Consider the following 6328-nt stretch of genomic DNA (forward strand, 5'->3'; position numbering starts at 1 on the left):
CTGCCCTGGGAGTGTTTGATGGGCACAGTGTAGAGGGAGCTTTTCCCTATATCTAAACTTGTGCTCTACCTGCCCTGTGAGAGTTTGATGGGGACAGTGTAGGGGGAGCTTTACTCCGTATGTAACCCTGTGCTGTACATGTCTTGGGAGTGTTTTATGGGGACATAATAGTGGGAGCTTTACTCTGTATCTAACCCTGTGCTGTACCAGTCCAAGGAGTGTTTGATGGGGACACTGTAGAGGGAGCTTTATTCGGTATCCTACCCCGTGCTGTACCGATCCTGGGAATGTTTGATGGGGGGCGTTTAGTGGGAGGTTTACTCTGTATCTAACCCCATGCTCTACCTGTCCTGCGAGTGCTTGATGGGGAAATAGTAGAGGTTGCTTTACTCTGTGTCTAACACCGTGCTGCACCTGTCTGGGAGTGTTTGATGTGGACATGTAGAGGGAGCTTTATTCTGTATCTAAACCTGTGCTGCAACTGCCCTGGGAGTGTTCGATGAGGACAATGTAGAGGGAGCTTTACTCTGTATCTAATGCTGTGCTGTACCTGTCCTGGGACTGTTTGATGGGGACAGTGCAGAGGGAGCTTTACTCTGTATCTAACACTGTGCTTTAACTGCCCTGGGAGTATTTGATGGGGACAGTGTAGAGGGAGCTTTACTCTGTATCTATCCCCGTGTTGTACCTATCCTGGGAGTATTTAATGGGAACAGTGTAGAGGGAAATTTACTCTGTATCTAATCCTGTGCTGTACCTGTCCTGTGAGTGTTTGATGGGACATTGTAGATAGAGCTTTACACTGTATCTTACCTCATGCTGCACCTGTCCTGGAAGTGCTTGATGGGGACAGTGTAGAGGCAGGTTAACTCTGTATATAATTCCGTGCTGTACCGGTCCTGGGAGTGTTTGAAATGGGCAGTGTAAAGGGAGCTTTAATCTGTATCTTACTCCGTGTTGTACCTGTCCTGTGAGTGTTTGATGGGACATTGTAGAGGGAGGTTTACACCTTATCTAACCGCGTTCTGTACCTGTGCTGGGAGTGTTTGATGTGGACAGTGTACAGGGATCTTTACTCTTGTATCTAACCCCGTGCTGTACCTGTCCTGATGTTGTTTGATGGGGACAGTGTAGAGGGAGCTTTACTCTGTATCTAACCCTGTGCTGTACCTGTCCTGGGAGTGTTTGATGGGGACAGTATAGAAGGAGCTTTACTCTGTATTTAACCCTTTGCTTTACCTGTCTTGGGAGTGTTTGATGGGGACAGTGTAGAGGGAGCTTTAGTCTGTATCTAACCCCGTGCTGTTACTGTCCTGGGAGTGTTTGATGGGACACAGGAGAGGGAGCTTTACTCTGTATCTAACCTTGTGCTCTACCTGTCATTGGGCTGTTGGATGCGGACAGTGTAGAGGAAGCTTTTCTCTGTATCTAACCCTGTGCTCTACCTATCATTGGGCTGTTGGATGGAGACAGTGTAGAAGGAGCTTTTCTTTGTATCTAACCCTGTGCTGTAACTGCCCTGGGTGTGTTTGATGGGACATTGTAGAGGGAGCTTTAACCTGTATCTAACCCCGTGCTGTACCTGTCCTGGAACTGTTTGATGGTGACAATGTATAGGGAGCTTTACCCTGTACCTAATTCCGAGCTGTATCTGTCCTGCGAGTGTTCGATGGAGACAGTTTGGAATGAGATTTACACTGTACCACAAACCGTGAGGTACCTGTCCTGGGAGTGTTTAATGGGGACAGTGTACAGGGAGCTTTATTCTGTATCTAACCCTGCGCTGTCTCTGTCCTGGGAGTGTTTGATGGGCACAGTGTAGAGGGAGGTTTCCCTATATCTAAACTCATGTCGTACCTTCCCCGGGAGAGTTTAATGGGGACAGTGTAGACGGAGCTTTGCACTGTACATTACCCCGTGCTGTACCTGTGCTGGGAGTGTTTGATGGGGACAGTGTAAAGGGAGCTTTACTCTGTCTCTAACCCCATGCTGTACCTCTCCTGGAAGTGTTTGATGGGGACAGTGTAGCGGTAGCTTTACTCCGTATCTAACCCTGTGCTGTACATGTCTTGGGAGTGTTTTATGGGGACATAACAGTGGAAGCTTTACTCTGCATCTAACCCTGTGCTGTACCTGTCCTGGGAGTATTTGATGGGCACAGTGTAGAGGGAGCTTTTCCCTATATCTGAACTCGTGATCTACCTGCCCTGCGAAAGTTTGATGGGGACAGTGTAAACCGAGCTTTGCACTGTATGTAACCCCGTGCTGTACCTTTCCTAGGGGTTTTGATGGGGACAGTGTAGTGGGGATTTACTCTGTATCTAACCCCGTGTTGTACCTGTCCTGGGAGTGTTTGATGGGGACAGTGTAGACCGAGCTTTGGCCTGTATCTAACCCCGTGCTGTACCTGTCCTGGGAGTTTTTCATGGGGACAGTGTAGGGGGAGCTTTACTCTGTATCTAACCCCATGCTGTACCTGTCCTGGGAGCCTTTGATGGGCACAGTGTAGAGGGAGCTTTACTCTGTAATTTAACATGTGCTGTACCTATCTTGAGAGTGTTTTATGGGGACATAGTAGTAGGAGCTTTACACTGTATCTAACACCGGGCTGTACCAGTCCATGGAGTGTTTGATGGGGACAGTGTAGAGGGAGCTTTACTCTGTATCTCACCCCGTTCTGTACCGGTCCTGGGAGAGTTTGATGGGGGAGTGTTTAGAGAGAGGTTTCCTCTGTATATAACTCCGTGCTGTACCTGATCTGCGAGTGCTTGATGGGGACATAGTAGAGGGAGCTTTACTCTGTGTCTAACCCCGTGTCGTACCAGTCCTGGGAGCTGTTGATCTGGGACAGTATGGGGAGAGCTTTACTCTGTATCTAACCCTGTGCTCTACCTGTCCTGGGACTGTTTGATGGGGACAGTGTAGAGGGAGCTTTAGTCTGTATCTAACCCTGTGCTCTACCTGTCCTGGGAGTGTTTGATGGGGACAGTGTAGAGCGAGCTTTACACTATAGATAACCCCGTACTATACCTGGGAGTGTTTGATAGAGACAGTGTAGGAGGGGCTTTTCACTATATCACAACCCATGTTGTACCTGTCCTGGGACTGTTTGATGGCACATTATAGAGGGAGCTTTACTCTGTATCTAACCCCCTGCTGTACCTGTCCTGGGAGTGTTTGATGGGACACAGGAGAGGGAGCTTTACTCTGTATCTAACCCTGTGCTCTACCTGTCATTGGGCTGTTGGATGGGGACAGTGTAGAGGGAGCTTTACTCTGCATCTAACCCTGTGCCGTAACTGCCCTGGCAGTGTTTGATGGGACATTGTAGAGGGAGCTTTAACCTGTATCTAACCTTTGCTGTAGCTGTCCTGGAACTGTTTGATGGGGACAATGTATAGGGAGCTTTACTCTGTACCTAATTCCGTGCTGTATCTGTCCTGGGAGTGTTTGATGGAGTCAGTGTAGAGGAAGCTTTACTCTGCATCTAAACCTGTGTTGCTTGTGCCCTGGGAGTGTTTGTTGGAGACAGTGTAGAGGGAGCTTTATTCTATATCTAACACTGTGTTGTACCTGCCCTGGGCATGTTTAATGGGGAGAGCCTAAAGTTAGCTTTACTTTGTATCTAACCTTTTGCTGAACCTGACCTGGGAGTGTTTGATGGATACAGTGTAGAGGGAGCTTTACTCTGTATCTAACCCCGTGCTGTACCTGTCCTGTGAGTGTTTGATGGGGACAGTGTAGAGGGAGTTTTACTCTGTATCTAACCCTGTGTTGCACCTGCCCTGGGAGTGTTTGATGGGGACAGTGTAGAGGGAGCTTTACTCTGTATCTAACCCCATGCTATACCTGCCCTGGGAGTGTTTGATGGGGACAGTGTAGAGGGAGCTTTACTCTGTATCTAACACTGTGCTTTAACTGTCCTGGGAGTGTTTGATGGGGACAGTGTAGAGGAGCTTTACTCTGTATCTAACCACGTGCTGTACCTGTCCTGGGAGTGTTTGATGGGGACAGTGTAGAGGGAGCTTTACTCTGTATCTTACCCCGTGCTGTACCTGTCCTGCCAGTGTTTGATGTGACAGTGTAGAGGGAGCTTTACTCTGTATCTAACCCCGTGCTGTACCTGTCCTGGGAGTCTTATTCTCGTACTAATCCGGCATCAGTCATATGGCTCTCCACGAGTCCATTGCATAAATGTAATTTACTCTCCAAGTGATATATTAATCTCTCTGTCATGCTGAATCTGACAAAGAACTGGAACATTTCATGGGAAAAATCCTGAATTGTATTGGCTTTTTCAGTATCATAACTGCCTACAGCAGTGATGGAGGGCATTTGACCCCCTGTATCTGTGCCAGCTCTTTGAAAGAGCAACACAGTTAGGCCCACTTCTCTGCTGCTTCCCCATAATTTTTCATATTTTTTCAATTTTTCTCATATTTTAGGATATATCCAACTTCCTTTTGATAAGGAATCATATTTTTGGAGGATTATTTGGGGATATTTCAGCCCTCCCTCTCTTTCCCCTCACTCTTCCTCTCCTCTCTCTCAATATTTAACTCTGGATGCAACTTTCTGCTGATTAGCACTTATCCCCCACCACCCACTCTCCTCCCCCAGCTGATGAATCAGTGCTCCTCCATGTTGAACACCAATTGGCGGAAGCACTGAGGGTATCAATGTCCATCACCAAGACTGGCTCGGTAGCACCACTACTGACCGATCTGGCTAAGTCCTAAAGAACAAAGCTGCTAGACTGGGTCTGCGGCAGGTGGTGAGGGAACCAACAGGAGGGAAAAACATACTTGACCTCATCCTCACCTACCTGCCTGCCACAGATGCATCTGTCCATGACAGTATCAGTAGGAGTGACCACTGCACAGTCGTTTTAGAGACAAAGTCCCATCTTCACAAAGGATATCGTCCATCGTGTTGTGTGGCACTACCACCGTGCTGAATGGGATAGATTCAGAACAGATCTAGCAACTCAAAACTGAGCACCCATGAGGCGCTGTGGGCCATCAGCAGCAGAATTGTACTCATACACAATCTGTAACCTCATGGCCCGGCATATCCCCCACTCTACCATTACCATCAAGCCAGGGGATCAACCCTGGTTCAATGAAGAATGCAGGAGGTCATGCCAAGAGCAGCACCAGGCATACCTAAAAATGAGGTGTCAACTTGGTGAAGCTATAATACAGGGCTACTTGCATGTAAAATAGCATAAGTTGCAAGTGATAGACAGAGGTAATGATCCCACAACCAATAGATCAGATCTTAGCTCTGCAGTCCTGCCACATCCAGTTGTTAATGGTGGTGGACAATTAAACAAGGAAGAGGAGGCTCCACAAACATCCCAATGCAGTGGATGAACTATGCCTTCCCAGGTCCCCAGCATCATAGATGCCAGTCTTTAGCCAATTCAATTCACTCGACATGATATCAAAAAATGGCTGAAGGCACTGGATATTGTAAAGGCTACGGGCCCTGACAACATTCCGGCTGAAGACTTATCCTCCAGAACAAGCTAGGCCACTACACGAGCTTTTCCAGTATAGCTACAACACTGGCATCTCCCTGACAATGTGGAAAATTGCTCGACACCATCCAGGACAAAGCAGCATGCTTGAATGACACCCCCATAAACATTTACTCCCTCCACCATTAACACACAATGGCAGCAGTGTGTACTGCCTACAAGATGCACTGCAGGAATTCACCAAGGCTCCTGAGACAGCACCTTCCAAACCCATGACCTCTACCATCTAGAAGGACAAGGGCAGCAGATGCACCACTACCTAGAAGTTCCCCTCCAAGCCACATGCCATCCTGACTTTGAAATATATCGCCGTTCCTTCACTGTCACTGGGTCAAAATCCTGGAACTCCCTCCCTAACTGCACTGTGGGTGTACCTACACCACATGGACTGCAGCGGTTCAAGAAGGCAGCTCACCACCACCTTCTCAAGGGCAACTAGGGATGGGCAACAAATGCTGGCCTTGTCAGTGATGCCTACATACCTTCTCCAATCTTCATGAGATATGTGAATGCACCTTGTCTCTTTACAACAATTTCAATCACACACTGTCCCTCATCACCTTGATGCTTTTTCACCATTACCTTCCAGCCAGCACTGAACCCTCTCTTGTGTATCATGACTTGGTCTTTTGTTTCTCTTATTTTACTATTGATGTCAGGCTTAAGCAAACTAAAGTGTGTCCTAGGAGCATGTTTAAACACTAACTCTTACTGCCCAGCTTATCACCCAGCAAATACTCCTGCCAAGCTCTCTTCACAATCGGTACACTTCTCTCTGCTGCACAA

At 47.8% G+C, this 6328-nt stretch overlaps 1 long non-coding RNA gene across 1 annotated transcript; it reads right to left on the bottom strand.

Annotated features, from left to right (window-relative positions):
- Positions 1-1741: 1741 nt before the first annotated feature.
- Positions 1742-2361, bottom strand: LOC144692766 (uncharacterized). The gene is made up of 3 exons (XR_013579389.1): positions 2339-2361; positions 1910-1995; positions 1742-1772 (listed from the first exon to the last, which is right to left on the bottom strand). It is a non-coding gene; the product is annotated as an uncharacterized LOC144692766 (long non-coding RNA).
- Positions 2362-6328: the final 3967 nt, after the last annotated feature.

Source organism: Cetorhinus maximus, chromosome 17 (genome assembly GCF_964194155.1).
Source record: "Cetorhinus maximus chromosome 17, sCetMax3.hap1.1, whole genome shotgun sequence".
In the NCBI taxonomy this organism is placed as follows: Eukaryota; Metazoa; Chordata; class Chondrichthyes; order Lamniformes; family Cetorhinidae; genus Cetorhinus; species Cetorhinus maximus.